This window comes from Aegilops tauschii, chromosome 4, assembly GCF_002575655.3.
Source record: "Aegilops tauschii subsp. strangulata cultivar AL8/78 chromosome 4, Aet v6.0, whole genome shotgun sequence".
NCBI lineage: Eukaryota > Viridiplantae > Streptophyta > Magnoliopsida > Poales > Poaceae > Aegilops > Aegilops tauschii.
In genome coordinates, this window is record NC_053038.3 from 83,763,525 (window position 1) to 83,772,069 (window position 8,545).

The window sequence follows — 8,545 nt, forward strand, 5'->3', positions numbered from 1 at the left end:
ATATGTGCAGATATAGTCTCTTTCATGGTTTGAGAGCCATGTTTGTTAGTTCAAAGATTTTTGTCCAAGATCAGGGTAATCGATAATCGTACACTTAGCGAGATCCTATTTCAGGTGTCCCTTTTTGAGGTGATAATATGATACATCTTCGTGTGTGTTCAACAATCGAGATTATTCGTCTCAGCTATTTAGAAAGAATTTGTACTATTGAATCCGGCCAACTATTTCTTCATAAGCAAATAAAATTAAAATGAAATAATAAAACAACAAGAAAAGATGATGGTCCTCTTCATGAAACTTTTATAGTCCAATGCGTGCTCTTTATACGTTTTGTCCCAGCCATATCCTGCCTATACAGGTCTGGTCAGTGTAGACTTTGATCTTCGAATGACAGTTGAAAACTTGACCAATTCCATTCATAATGTTTTCTTGAACATGGACTTGTTCTCTTGGGGCGCAGCCACACGTCTTGTCAACAATAACCTGCTTACGTGCCCTGCTCTCGCTTCTACTCCCTCTGTTTTAAAATAGATGACCCAACTTTATACTATCTTTATACTAAAATTAGTACAAAGTTGAGTTATCTATTTTAAAACGGAGGGAGTAGATAGGGAAGCGAAAGCAAAAGCACCTGCGTTCAGTTGCCTAGTCGTTCTTCTCATGGTATACGTTTGCGATACCCTGCGAAGCCAGATTAAAATTAGTTTCCCCGCCAAAAAATAAATTAAATTTAGTTGATCTCTTTGTCCTTTCGCTTCCATGTGGACCTGTATGATTGTGATTAGTCTTTCTGTATTTGTTATATTTCGCAGCAACCGACGCGTGTATATGTGTGTGTGTGTGTGTGAAACACTCATCTCAGGGTTAAGCGTGGCATCGTGCTATTTGGAATTTTGTGGTGTAAAAATGCTAATGCCGACGTGCAGATATTTACTTGCTGCTATTTACTTATGGGATTCTTATCACTTATGTCACTAGTTGTATCCCACTACTTAGTTTGCCACTTGAAATTTCAACTTCTTAAAAATGCCAGCTCTTCATTAGGCACATGCTAAAAAATGCCACTAGACACGAGTTCAAAGCCCGTTTACCATGTTATATGACTAAAATAACCATGGAACCACATTTCAACTATCTCTCCATCTCACTATGGTTAAGTGTGGGTCTCACTTGATCATGAACAGCGTTTTTATTTTCCTCTAAAATTATGCGCTTACTTACTCCTGACAAGTGGGCCCCACACTTATCATTGTGAGATAGAGAGAGTTGGCATGTGGGTCTACGGATATTTTGATCATATAACATGGTCAGGGGGTTTGACCCGACAATAACGGTGTCTAATGGCATTTTTGAGTAAACATCAAACATAACCATGGCATTTTTGAGACGTCCAATGGCTTTTTTAAGCAAACATCTCATGGAACGATTATATTTTTGAGGAGTTGTGACTTGTAATGGCAAACCTGAGTAGTGAGCACAAATAGTGGCATAAATGATAACAACCCTTATTTATTTCGAACACATACTTGCCGCTATTGTTCTTCTCCATATGGAAAAAGTAAGTTGAGTTCATATAGTATCTTTAACTATTTTGCGCCAAAAAATATATCCAGAAAACCTATATAGTAAACTATCCCAGAAAATATATCTCTATGCTAACACATGTGATTTACATAATAAAACATTTGATTTTTGAGTGATATATAAAAGTAAAGAAATGATTTTCACTAACATAGTTCTCTAAACATGCACCAATGCACGTGGAAAATTCCAGTACAACATTCAACCATGCGCGCGCGGGGGGTGGGGGGGGGGGGGTGGCTCAATCGTTTCCATTCCATCATGCTGCTTATATTGAAGAAACATTTTACAGCTATACAATATGTAATTGAATATAGTAAATCATATGTGCTTTAACTTTAACTCTCAAATTTCAAATATGCATAATCCATACAACCAAATCTAGCTTAAAATACTGCAACTAATTCTTACAGCAATACGTGAGGTATCACAAGTTACACTATTTTATTAATGTAATTGTCTTAAGGCTTGCAACCTGCATGGCAAGAGTAGATGTGGTTGATAGGAATGTTTGCCCTCATCATGTTGTGCAATAGTAAATTTTAGTTTGGACTCTCAACAATTGCACCAGTAATACATGGGTAATAGTGTGCTCAATTTGAGGTTTTGATCACAAATATACATGATTTAAAAACAAAATTATCACAATGTATCTCATTCAAGTACTCAATTCTCCCAAACTGGTAGGGTGGGCTTGGACATGCATTTTTGTAGGCATTTCTTTCACTGCGAACGGTATGGGGCGATTTAGAGGAGAGACATAAGCAGAGATGGGTGGGAAAAAGTCAAGAGGTGGGAGACCGTTGATGATTATCTAAGAAGTGACACCCCCGTAGAATGAAATCGTTCTCCAACCTCTCTAATTATTTGGTGCTTGCCAAAGCAGCCCATGGAGAGTCATTTCATATTTCAGTAATTTTCAATTGAATCTTTACTTCTGTTTCAGGATTATTACCTATTTTTCTAGTGAAGAAATTGCACCAAGACGTGTGTTGTAGATAAAATGCAATACTAGGGTATTTTTATTGATATTCCAGACTCTATAGGTGATGGGTTGATGACTAACAAAAACATTGACCATGGGCCCCCACCTGTCATTGACTTGGCACCAGACTCGGTCTGACATTGGCTTTGAGAGTCGGCTGGGTGACCGACTTGAGCTAGCTCAAGTGAGCTCCTACTGAGCTCCTTTCCCTTGACAAGGCAACTGGCGGCGGAGGCGGGCCCAACAAACCACAAGGAAGCCTAAATTGACATCCAATGCCTCTCCTCGAAACTTGTGTGCGCTACCGATCTCATAAACCAACATTTTCAAAGGAGACGATGACCATGGCGGAAAGGGGGTGGGTTTGGTCGTAGGATTAGATTTACGCGGTAGTGACTCTGAACCGGATTTAGGGGTGACATCATGGCTTGTTAGGAGTGCTTGAAATTGCACTGCTCCCAATGGTATTTTGGTAATTACAATGGGGTTAGTGAGGAATAATGTCGGCTATCTAGTTTATCTTAGGACATCGGTTGTTTGATGGTTATCGAGGGAGATGGATGCCACCCCCATTCAAAAGGAAAACGGTGTCGGTTTTCCGAAGACTTAGAGGTTTTTTGGTTTTATTTGAGTCATAGGAAAGCCACATTATTAAGAGGGGTCTCTCATTGGATCAAGGGTGAAACTCATTTTGGTACATTATTATACACATCCTATGTCACCAAGATAGCATTCAACTATTTACTATATACACCGTATATCCCTTTTGGAATCCAAAGTTTAACCACTCCATATCTTCCATTTTTGGGCTTCCTGGGCACCCTCCAAAAACAACTCCCGGAACTTCTAGAGCCAACTTCAGGAAGCTCTAGAATCTAGCGTCACTTCCGCAGTGCAGTTCTGACCGATATCTAGTCTGGGCACTCTAGAAGTTCACTCTGGAACTTCCGACCCTACTTCTAGAAATTTTAGTGGGATATATGTAGCGACCAGACCTCAAACAGTCTATGCTGCTGTGCACCAGTGTCATCCCTGGATCAGTAATGCTGACACGCACAGTACAAATGGAGGATTTATAACTGAGTAGCAATCACACACTTATTACAACGAATATCTCAAAGGAGAATAAGTATGATAAATATGGCTTAAGGCCATCTAATACGATAACAGCGGAAGGCTTGGAAGATAAGTGAGTCCATCAACTCCAACGACATCACTGAGTATAAGACCACGACCTTAGGCACCTTACTCGTCGTCTGAAAAGTCTGCAACATGAAACGTTGCAGCCCGAAAACGGGTCAGCACATGGAATATGCTGGCAATGTAACACATAGAGAGTAATGAACAGAATAATAATATACTACATGCATATATGGCTGGTAGAAAGCTCTATGGTTACAGTCTTGCGAAAAGCCAGTTTTTCCCTAATTCAAAGGAATAAATTTTATTTAACTATCATGGTGGTTGTTAAACATTGAGAAGGTACCTCCAACTCAATCCCAATTAAGTAACATCATTAAACCCAACAAAATTAATTAAAGTAACATGATGAGATTCACATGATAATCCAGGTACTAGATACTCAAGATGTCCATAACCGGGGACACGGCTAACCATGATTAGTTTATACACTCTGCAGAGGTTTGTGCACTTTTCCCCACAAGACTCGATCTCCTCCGTTGGGATTCTCGCACTTCATGGTGTTTGAGAAACGGATGACCGAGACACAGTCTTTCAGAAGCGTTAACTCTCTACTCCGGGTAGACAGTACCACCTACATCCCCTACATCTGCTAGTCTACCTCTTCAAGAGCTCACACAACCTACTCAACTATGCTAGAGCCCATAATAGCTTGTGGCTGCACACGGAAGTTTCTAGCATGAATAATCTCATGATCCCTTTGAGCCTGGGTGGCGGTCCATAGGATGATCACACGGGTACTCCGGGATATCCAAAAATACAGGCAGCACTGGGTTCTCCAGGTGCCTCAATCCACCCAGATGTGAGTTTTAGTTGCCACCTTAAGTAAACCATTAATTAAAAATCTCACATCTGTCGTGAATACCTCTCAAACCCAATCCACGTCTACTAGCATAGCATAGCGATATAAGCAAACGTAGAAGTAACTCCCAAGGGTTTGACAATAAACAGGGCAATAGGTACTACCTCAACTACTTCCCAATACCCACAAGTTAATTAGATCCTAACCATGCAATGTTTGAGGGTTGATCTAATGCAATAAAACTGGGTAGTAAAAGAGGTATGATCAAAGTGTTACTTGCCTTGCTGATGGTCCGTGAAACCTAGAGATTCGAAGTAGCAAGCGGCGCACTCCGGGTACTCTATCGCAAACAAACAAGCAAACAATGAGTACTCATCTAATGCACAAGTAAAACTCAAATAAAGATCTAACCAGAAAGTTCAACTTAAGAACTCCGGTTTGCAAAAAGATTCAACTCAAATGAAGCAACGAAGGTCAAACGGCGAAAGAAACAAGCTTCGTTTACTAATCTGGATCTAAGTCAAATTTTACAGTAGCAGAAACTTGTTTCAGTAGGTTAAACGGAAAGAGAATTTCGAGATGAAACTCTAGGTGCTTGAATCGCCTGATTCCGATAAACGAGCGAAAAGTTAAACCAGAACGAAAATCTGATCAGAAATCGCGATCGGGAATAATCGCAGAAAATCCGACGAAAAAGAAAACTGACGAACAGTTAAACGAACGGACGTTCGTTAACAGCGTCAAACCGACGAACGCGTTCATTAAAACGAACGGATCGGCGAACGTTCACTAAGTAATAAAACTGAAAAAAATAAACCGATCTATAAAAAAAAGACTAGGGTTTTTTTTAGAAACCGGGCACGGCGGCGGCGTTCGGCTACCTCGGCGGGCAGCTCCGGCGGGGCTCCGGCGGGTCGGGCGAGGGGCGGCGACGGGGCGACGACGGCAGGCGGCGGGCGGCGGCGTCTTCGGCGGCGGCGCGGGCGCTCCTGGCAGCGGCGGGGTGAGGAGAGGTGGCGGGGCAGGGGGTACTTATAGGAGGGGGAGGGGTGGCGTGGGGGAGGGGGCAAGGCGGCGGGGTGGCGTGCTCGAGCCGGACTCGGGGCGGCGGCGCGGTGGTCTCCGGGTGGGAGACGACGCGGGAACGGGCCGGCCTGGCTCGGCTGGGCCTCGGCCCAGTCGGGCGCGGGATTATTTTTTTAAATTCGCCGAATCTAAAAAAAATCACAAAAAATAAGTAAAAATCCAAAAATGCTAAAACAAATTTTTCCCGTCTAATTGAAATAATTAGAACAAGATGAACATTTTCTTGGCCCAAAAATGCAGTTTTGAAAACGTGCAATTTTTTTAATGCAATTAAAATTGCAAATAAAATCCGAATAAAATCAAATATTTGATTTTAATATTTTTCCTTAAATATTTCAATTATTGTGGAGAAGTCATATTTTCTCCTCTCATTTATTTTACTATGAAATATTTTCCGGAGAGAAAAATAATTAAAACCAAAAATCCTCGTTTTATTATTTGATAAAAATCAAATATGAAAAACCAGGAAAATCCCCAACTCTCTCCGAGGGTCCTTGAGTTGCTTAGGATTTATCGAGGATTTGCAAAAATGCAATAAAATATGCTATGCAATGATGATCTAATGTATAACATTCCAAATTGAAAATTTGGGATGTTACAAACCTACCCCTTAAGATGAATCTCGCCCTCGAGATTCGGGTTGGCTAGAAAATAGGTGAGAGTGGTTCTTCCGTAGATCTTCCTCTCGCTCCCAGGTGGCTTCGTCTTCAGTATGGTGACTCCACTGGACTTTGCAAAACTTGATAACCTTGCTGCGGGTGACTCGGCTGGCATACTCAAGAATCTTAACTGGTTTCTCCTCATAGGTCAAATCACTTTCCAGCTGAATCGCTTCCAGTGGCACTGTATCTCTCAGTGGTATCTCAGCCATCTCTGCGTGGCACTTCTTCAACTGGGAAACATGAAATACATCATGAACTCCTGACAATCCTTCAGGCAATTTCAGCTTGTAGGCAACTTCTCCCATACGTTCCAAAACTCTGTATGGTCCTACAAAACGAGGCGCTAACTTTCCCTTAACTCCAAAGCGCTTCACTCCTCGAAGTGGTGATACTCGAAGATAAACTCTGTCTCCGACTTCGTGAACTGTCTCCTTACGTTTAGAATCCGCATAACTCTTCTGCCTGGACTGGGCTACCTTGAGCCTATCGCGAATCAACCTCACTTTCTGTTCAGACTCTTTAATCAAATCTGATCCAAACAACTGACGGTCCCCAACTTCGTCCCATAACAATGGTGTTCTACACCTCCTTCCGTACAAAGCTTCGAAAGGGGCCATCTTCAAACTGGTTTGATAACTGTTGTTGTAAGAAAACTCTGCATATGGCAAATTTTCGTCCCAACTAGATCCATAATCTAGCGCACAAGCTCTCAACATGTCTTCCAAAATCTGATTGACTCTCTCGGTCTGTCCATCTGTCTGTGGGTGAAAGGCTGTACTGAATTCTAGCCTGGTTCCCAAGGTTTCATGTAACTGATTCCAAAACTTCGAGGTAAACTGGGTTCCTCTATCTGATACAATGGTCCTCGGAACTCCATGCAAACATACGATTCTGGTCATGTATATCTTTGCCAACTTAGCACTGGTGTAAGTGGTCTTCACTGGGATGAAATGAGCTACTTTCGTCAAACGGTCGACTACAACCCATATTGAGTCATAGCCTGAACGAGTCCTGGGTAATCCTGTGATAAAATCCATGCCTAGTTTATCCCACTTCCATTCGGGTATCGGCAATGGTTGTAGCAATCCCGCTGGCTTCTGATGTTCTGCCTTCACTCTCTGACATACATCACAAACTGCTACATACTCCGCAATATCCTTCTTCATTCCGGTCCACCAGAAAGTATCCTTCAAATCCAAATACATCTTGGTATTTCCTGGGTGAATCGAATACGGTGAATCATGGGCCTCTTGCAAGATCAACTTCCTGATCTCCGGATCATTGGGCACATAAACGCGGTCCTCAAACCATAAGGTATCGTGCTCATCCTCACGAAATCCCTTGGCTTTTCCTTTGCTCATCTTTTCCTTTATCTCGTTAATTTCCTTGTCTGTCTTCTGAGCTTCTCTGATCTTTTCCATCAGGGTAGACTGAATCTCCAATGTTGCTAAATAGCCTCTTGGAACTATCTCCAGACATAGCTCGCGAAGATCCTCGGCTAACTCCTGGGGTAACTCTCCTGTCATGAGTGTGTTGACATGGCTCTTGCGGCTCAACGCATCTGCTACTACGTTAGCCTTCCCTGGGTGATAATGCAATCTCATATCATAGTCCTTAATAAGCTCCAACCATCTCCTCTGCCTGAGATTTAACTCCTTCTGCGTGAAAATGTACTTCAAACTCTTGTGATCCGTGTACACCTCACAGTGGTTTCCGATGAGAAAATGTCTCCATGTCTTCAATGCATGCACTACGGCTGCTAATTCCAAATCATGCGTGGCATAATTCTTCTCATGGGGTTTAAGTTGTCGTGAAGCATATGACACAACTCTTCCTTCCTGCATAAGCACTGCTCCAAGTCCTCGACGAGAAGCGTCACAATAAACTTCATAATCCTTGCGTTGATCTGGCAGAATCAACACTGGTGATGTAACCAATCGTTTCTTCAACTCTTGGAAACTAGCTTCACATTCCTCAGTCCAATTGAATTTGGTGTCCTTCTTCAATAGCTCAGTCATGGGTTTTGCAATCTTTGAGAAATTCTCAATGAATCTCCGGTAGTATCCTGCGAGTCCAAGGAAACTCCGGATTTCTCCAACTGACGTGGGTGATTCCCAACTTGTTACTGTGTCAACTTTGGCGGGGTCTACTGCTATTCCTTCTCCGGATATAACATGTCCGAGGAATCCAACTTCCTTCAGCCAAAATTCACATTTGCTGAACTTGGCG